Source organism: Vicugna pacos, chromosome 14 (assembly GCF_048564905.1).
Source record: "Vicugna pacos chromosome 14, VicPac4, whole genome shotgun sequence".
NCBI lineage: Eukaryota > Metazoa > Chordata > Mammalia > Artiodactyla > Camelidae > Vicugna > Vicugna pacos.
Genome location: NC_133000.1, coordinates 21,810,323 through 21,817,734, shown reverse-complemented (window position 1 = coordinate 21,817,734; position 7,412 = coordinate 21,810,323). Strand labels below are relative to the sequence as shown.

The window sequence follows — 7,412 nt, the reverse complement described above, 5'->3', positions numbered from 1 at the left end:
GACAGGCTGGAAATAAGCCAGGGGCCTCCTGAGCAAGAGTATGTCCAGAAGCAGCAGGCAAAACCCAAAATCTGTGAACTCAAGGCAACGTGAGCACATGTGCAGAAAAGGAGTCAGGAGGCTGGAACTATGGAACCAACAAAAAGGCAAGTTGGACTAGCTGAACTGGCCAATGCAAGAGGTAGGACAAGAAATTATGTCCAGCAGAGCTGAGACAGGGCAAACACAAGAACAGGGCTCTGGCACCCAGAAATGGGTTCAAGTCAGAAGGACCACAGCAGAAACAAGCAAGGCAAAGATTAGGGTGTGCCTGGGCCCAGGTGGAGTTCTCTTGATGACTAGTTGCTGCTTCAGGGGGTCTTCAGTTGGTTCAGTCCAAGGATCCCCTCCTTAATAAGCACTCTACGATTTATCAGACTGATTTAGGAGCCCCACTGTACTACTACAGTACTCTGGGTGTGACTCTGCCAAAGCACTTGATACAGTATGCTGTGAAGTTGATTTACTTGTCTGTCTCCACCAAGAGACTATGAATCCCCAAACAGTGCATAATGTATCTTATTTGACACTTACCAACAGCGTTGAGAATGGCACTTGGCATAAAGTTTTAAAAAATGGTAGTTGAATGAATGAAAGAATAAATGAATTCTTACATCTGGGATTTAAATGCAGAAAATACGGCTACCAACAAATAGGAGTCAATGTCCCAAAGCAAAACCCCTGACAGCATAACTCCCTTTCTCCTGTCACCAAAAGCCTCAAGTTTTTAGTCTGTTATACTATATCAACAAATGCTTTCAGCCACCAGGAACAGAAATTTCAATTCAAAACGTCTAGAACAATGAAGAAAAATTCATATCTCATATAACAAAATGTTCTAAGAGAAAGTGACTCCAAGTCCCAGGCACCTCACGTGCTTCTGGTTTAATATCCTCAGCAAGGTAGCTTGTCTTCAAGCCAGCTGTCATCATGGGCACAAGAGGGCTGCCACACATGTAGACGTTTCTTTTTGTATGAATCTCAACAGACGCACAGCTCCTCACATCCACGGCCAGATGTTTGTCTCAGTTCAAATCTTAAGCCCCAGACCAGAGAAGTTAGACCATTGTGACTGGCTCAAAGAAGTCCATGGCTTTTGGAGGAGAATGGATCACCTGAACAAAATCAGCAAAGTGGCAGAAGGAGTTGGGTTAGGTACCCAGCAGTGACTACTATAATTGCGCACAACGCCATTCACAGTCTGTCTCTTGCTTCTTGCCTCCAGCCTCCTATCCTACCATTCTTTCTACCTCAAACCCTGCATTCCAACCATACCTGCTGTTCCTGAAATGTACCGTGAAGTCTCTACTCAGCAGATCACTTCTTGTCTTTGTGTTTTGCTTTGAGTTCTTGACTCTGCCTGAAGTGTTCTTCCCTCCTGTCCAGCTGGCAAATGCTTACTCATCCTCCAACTCTCCACTGAAGTGTGTCCTCCTCTGTGAAGCTTTTCTTGACCTCACATTGTTGGCTAATAATGTCCCTCTCCTATACCCTGTCTGCTACTGCTGTTACAGCATCCGTCACACTGAAAGGTGCTTCTTTGCTTACATCTCTTCCACTAGACTGAGTCACTAGGAAGCAGGACTGCGCCTTATTCATCTTTGTACCCCCCGCCTCTACTACAGTGTCACATATTTATAGAAACTCCACGTAGGCTTGAGAAACTGAGTGAAACTGAATGAGCTGAACTGAGTCTGGCTGTGTGTAATGTTTCTAGCAGTGTCTCTAATGTAACTTCGCTGTGGGAGGATCTTTGAGATAGCCATCGCTGGACAGTTCAGATGGGACCACACTTTCAGCTGCCCTCCAATGATGATGCTGGGGGAGGAATTCGGAGCTGTCCAGAGCCCAGAAGCCACAGGTATGTTTGCTTGGAGAGCTCCCTATGCCCCTACTACAGTGAACAGCCATTCCAGCTTTAGCACTGAAATTCCTGCATTCCAAGAAACTTCTTGGTCCTGAGCAAACTAGGACAGATGTCATCAAACCTCCAATGGTCCTGCCATGATGGATCTCCTCTGCACTGTATTAACAGAATCCCCCTCAAGATGAAGAGGATAGGACCCCACCAAGTGTTTAATGCCTGAGGAAATGAAAAAGGTTGTTTGTTATCTTTCTCACTGGAGAGAGAGATTCAGATTTCCCACCTGGGGTTAAAGGTTTAAAAACCATGGGTAGAAGCAAGCAAATTATAGAGACCCTAAACGGTTGTCCAGGGAAGAGAGTTACACAACATTAGTTGTTTCTAAGGCAACAACTTCCCAGATTTATGCCAGAGATTTGGAACCATTTCCCACTAGAGCAGACGATTATATGCTCATTTATCTCCTGAGAAGCCCTTTAAACCTCTTCTTTCTCAGAAAATCCATTTGGCTAAAAAACACAGTGTTGAAGATGGAGGTTACTCTAAACATTCCCAAACCTCCAGAGGAATGCTTGTGGAGACTGCCATGCCATCCTAACATTTGGCTATGATTCCACGTGGCTTCAGTTCAGCAGTTTCACTGCTGTTGTATGATCTGTTGCTTTGGAAGGAAATTCTAAGTAAGGATCCAAATGGTTATTTATATGGTGAGGTCTCCTCAGAACCATTTTTAACAGGCAGTAAGTCCACACCACAAAGTGGAATTGTGCAGTTAGAGTCACTGATGATCATGAACAAGAGTAAAAGGAGAATTCCTCAGGGAAAGACCAGCCTCTATATACAGTGGAACCTCCTAGTCACTTCTGAAGGACGATGCCCAATAGCGCCCTCTGCAGGATGTTTCATCAGTCAATGGAGAGCTCAGCCTCTCTTCCTGGTGTATGCTCTCAGCGCTGGTCTCAGCTGTGGCCTTGTCCACCGGTGTTCCAGCCCAGAACATATTCTGCATCTGTTGTTGGTTACATCCAGTTCTGTGGAATGTGTCTGGGATTCTATGAATGGAAGAGAATCATATTCCCCCTTTTGTCAGAACCCTTACACTGTAAATACTTGACAGCTAAAGGACAATGTCTTATTTTTCTTTGAGCCATACAGCCTTGGTTCATATGCCAGTTCTGTCACCTATGAAGCTTGTGTAACCTCATGAGTGGCTTAACCTCACAATGCCTGCTTCTCTGAATACCAAATGGAGACAGTAGTAGTACTGGCATAGGCTGGGATCTAGGACCCTTTACTGTAGTGCTTGCACCTGGACAAACATATCCTCGAGCAACAGAATACAAAGAAACTATAAGGAACTAAAAATAACTGCATGCATATACAGTTGGGGCAAAGTATTAACAGTAAGATACAAAAAGACCGAAACCCAACTACCACTTCAGAGATACCCAGAGCAAAAGGAGGGTTCTGCACATGATCCCTGCACACAGCACCACCAAGGGGATGGGCAGACCACCTAAGCTACACCTCCTGCCCAACCCACTGATCCACCCACACCCTCACCCCATTTAAGAAAGTAGCTCCCCCCATTTCCCCATACCCCCATCTCAGGGAGGGAGAAAGGGAACATGTCATTTGTTTTTGCTTCCTCATGCTGCAGCATGAGTCCTAGTAAAGCCCTACTTGAATTTCTCATCTGGCCTCTTATCAATTTCTATTGATTAAAAAGTCCAAAGACCTGGGTCAGTAACAGTACCAACCTCACAGTATTGTAGTGAGGATTAAGTGACTAATAATTGCAAAGTGCTTAGAACAGGGCCTGGTACATCATAAGCATTATATAAATATTAGCTATTATTATTCTTTGTACCCTTTGTGTCTAGCAGGAACCTTGGCACAGGGCAAACACTGAATTCAAAAAACAATACTGAAGTAATCACTAACAAGGCACAGGTAAGGATAACTCACCAATGCTTATCATTATAGACTGTCATTCTTGTTTGGGTTTTTTTCTTTGTTGGCTAACTGGAGATGTGTCCTGTTCTCCTTGATCAGCCACTGGCCACAACCTTTAGAAGGGATTAGAGGAAAGAGCCCAGTGAGAGCTCTGGTCTCCGCACAGGTTCTAGTCCCTGTGGCTCCACTAAATGTTAGCACCTTGAAAGTTCAGAGAAGAACACACAGCTGTTGGGGAGCTCAGGAAAGGCCTCGTGAAGGAGCTGTCATCTTAATCTTTAAGAGATTTCAATGGAAGTAGAAAAGGAGCACATTTCTAAAAGAAGACAGCATGTGATGCTGGAAAATCATAAAGTATGTTCAAGAAATACTGATTAGGCCACATGGGCATGAGCCATGGAGGAATCCAGCACTCTGCTATTCTGTCACCACATTCCTACCTCTTTAGAGCCCCAGGGATGGCAGGATGGCTGAGCTTAACCCAAAGTTCATGTCAAGAAAGAATTTGTTTTCCTTTTCCAGTTCCTAGGAGTATTATGTGGCTTGAAAACCCAAAGAATTAACAAAGTAGCTTTTAAAAACCAAAGAGAGTTAGTCTGTTTGAATTTGAGATTGAAAGGTGAGAACTTTCCAATGGCATGGCACACCTGTGTTCTGGCACAGAGCAGATAGTAGGTAGGGGAATACTCCCAGTGTGGTGACTAGAATCACAAAAGGCGACTACACGTGGGAAAGGCAGTGTATTTCCAACAAAAACTAGCTGGCCACAGTGGCTGGAGGAGAGTGGTCTGTACAGAAGAAAAAGCATGAAGTCCAAGCTCAGAGACTATGGCCCCTGAGTCAGGGTGAGTTTCTCAAAGAACAGAAATATGATTAATGAGGTCATTGGCAAGACAGCCATTCTGCGTGACTATCATGTAAGATTCTCTGGATAAGGAGTTTCCTTTGAGCAGTGGTTCTCAACCTTCCATGTCATGTGGCTGAAACTCTTCCCTCTTGTCCCATCAATCACTCAGTCATCTGGGTCCCACCATGATAGATGACATTAACATGCTCCCAGACACAACATTACACAGTTCCATGTGACCTCTAACTTAGCCAGAACATCTTAGTAAGACCTGAAGAAAGAGTTCATCCAAATTCTGCCCTGACTCCTAAGGAAAAATGACCCAGTTTCTTCAAAAACTAAACAGCATGAAAATAGGCTGTAGAGAAGGAAGAACTGTTGTAATTAGAGAGTTTTATGAGAACTAAAATCAAATGCAATCTGTAGACCTTGATTAGATTCTGATTTGAACAAACCAGTGGATTTTTTAGACAATCAGGATCATTTAAACATGGAATAGATATTAGATGATATTAAGGAATTACTACTAATTTTGTTGAATATGAATGGTACTGTGATTACATTATTTTCTTGTCCTTATCTTTTGGAGATATCTACTGAAGGATTTAGAAAATTTCTTCTCTGAGATTTGCTTTAGGATATTGTAGTTACAAGGGAGACATGGAAGGTAAGTGGAAAGTCAAAAGATGAAACAAAATGGGCAAAATGTTGAAAGCTGATGAAGTTGTGTGGTGGGTCATGGGTTCATTAAACTAGTCTCTCTAATCTTGCATGTGTTTGAAAATTTCCATTATAAAAAAAAATTTTTTTTAATCTTCCCAGGCCCATTCACATTGGCCAACTCCCTGGAACATTCTGTTACACCAGGCATTTGGACAAGGAAATAGCTCTATTTAGTGACTGCAACAAGCAAAGAAAGAAAAGAAAAGGCGGAGGAACTGACCTCCCCTTCCTCACCTCTTGACCCACTGCTGAACCCAAGACTCAGCACTCCCTCGACGTAAACATGGTGTGCAACAGATGTACTGCTGTATACGATAGCTCCGCATCCATGACTTCACAGTTCCTAGGCAGATACCTCCATCCTGCTTGTCCCAGGGAAAGTCACAAGAGTCCAGTCTGAAGCAAGGGATATGTGTCCAAACGCAGCCCTAGTCCTTGATGCAGGGTTCAGTCTTCTTATGCTGTTTCCCTGCTCACGATCATCAAAACAAAACCTCATCTCCCACTTCCTCTCCCGAAAGGTTGTTCCGACAGTAGGGACCTCCTTCTTTTAGCCCTTAGATCCCTCTCTCAGATAAGACAGACCTTCATTGTTATCAGCTCAACTCTTTGTCTTTCTTAAAGACACAATAGGATATAGTGACATTTGGGAATCAAAACATGCCACTGTCAGGTTGTTTTGCTCTGTTCAAAATATCTCCCATCTGTATACATCCTAAAATAAAATACAATCAGCACTCTAGCCTAAACGTATTCAGTACTGCTTTGCCTTGATGCCGGTAATCCTATCCTGATGGAAACCCTTATTCCTTACTTCATCTGTCAAGAAAAAATTTTAAGAAATATGGATTTTTGAATGACATATTCAATTTTAGTATTATATGGGGAGCAACTCAAGGATCTGTGCAATTTAGCTTTCAGCAGATTTATAAATAATTTTAATAGTGTATACTAATAATGGATCAAAGTAGTAGAACAGATTGAAGTTTATGGACAGACAATCAGAAGACTATATGACATGAACACTCAATATGGCTGGTAGAAAGTAGTATATCAAGGACATTAGGGAATGGCCAGAGGTGGAAAGAGGTAGAGGAATGGCTGTGGTTGCATGTGTAATGGATGTGGTTACGTCCATTATTTCCAATAAAGACATCTATCAGTAGGCAAAGGAAGCAGAAAATTAGGATCAACACTGTGTGGCCAAGGCTACTCAGAGGATATCCAAAGGTTGTAAGTGTCCATATACTCCTAGCAGGTAGAATCATCAAGAAAAGCACATTGCACTTACTCAGCAACACAAGGAATGAGAAGGAGTGAGTTTTCGCTAATGGTTGTGAAGACAAGGTCCTGTCTCAAGGCTGAATGGATAACGCTGAGGACACAAGTAACTATGAGTTAGGAACACTGCCTTCCAGACTCAAGAGGGCTGAGGTTTGGAGAGCAGAACAGCAAAGACTAATGAAAGCTTTTGGAATGGTTGTAAATAGAACTAGTATGGAAGGGAGACTGGGGGCAGCTGAGCCCAGTAAAAGATGGAGGAGGGTGCTAATATGGCAGAGGTATGAAAAGGAAGAAAGGAAGGATGAAGGAAGAAAAGAAAAGAAAAGAAAAGAAAAGAAAAGAAAGAAAAGAAAAGAAAAGAAAAGAAAAGAAAAGAAAAGAAGGAAGGAAGGAAGAAGGAAAGGAGGAAAGAAAGAGAGAGGGAAGGAAGGAAGACTGTAATAGCTGATACCTATTAAACACTTACTATGTACCAAGCCCTTTACACGCACTATCTCTATCCTCACACCACCCTGCAAATTGGATACTATTATCTTCAATTTGCAGAACACTTGAGATTTGCATCACTCGGGTGGGAAGTAGCAGACTAGAATTCTGTCTACTGTTGGTTCTGACTTCAAAGTGTAGACTCTTCACTATTGCTTATGGGAATGGATAGGGGAGCAGACCCAAGAAGATTTTCAAAATGTATGCAGAAAA

At 42.8% G+C, this 7,412-nt stretch overlaps 1 long non-coding RNA gene across 1 annotated transcript; it reads left to right on the top strand.

Moving 5' to 3' along the window:
• The first annotated feature begins 1,654 nt into the window (after positions 1 to 1,654).
• On the top strand, positions 1,655 to 6,078 carry LOC140685503 (uncharacterized). The gene is made up of 3 exons (XR_012058749.1): positions 1,655 to 1,900; positions 3,790 to 3,856; positions 5,529 to 6,078. It is a non-coding gene; the product is annotated as an uncharacterized lncRNA (long non-coding RNA).
• Positions 6,079 to 7,412: the final 1,334 nt, after the last annotated feature.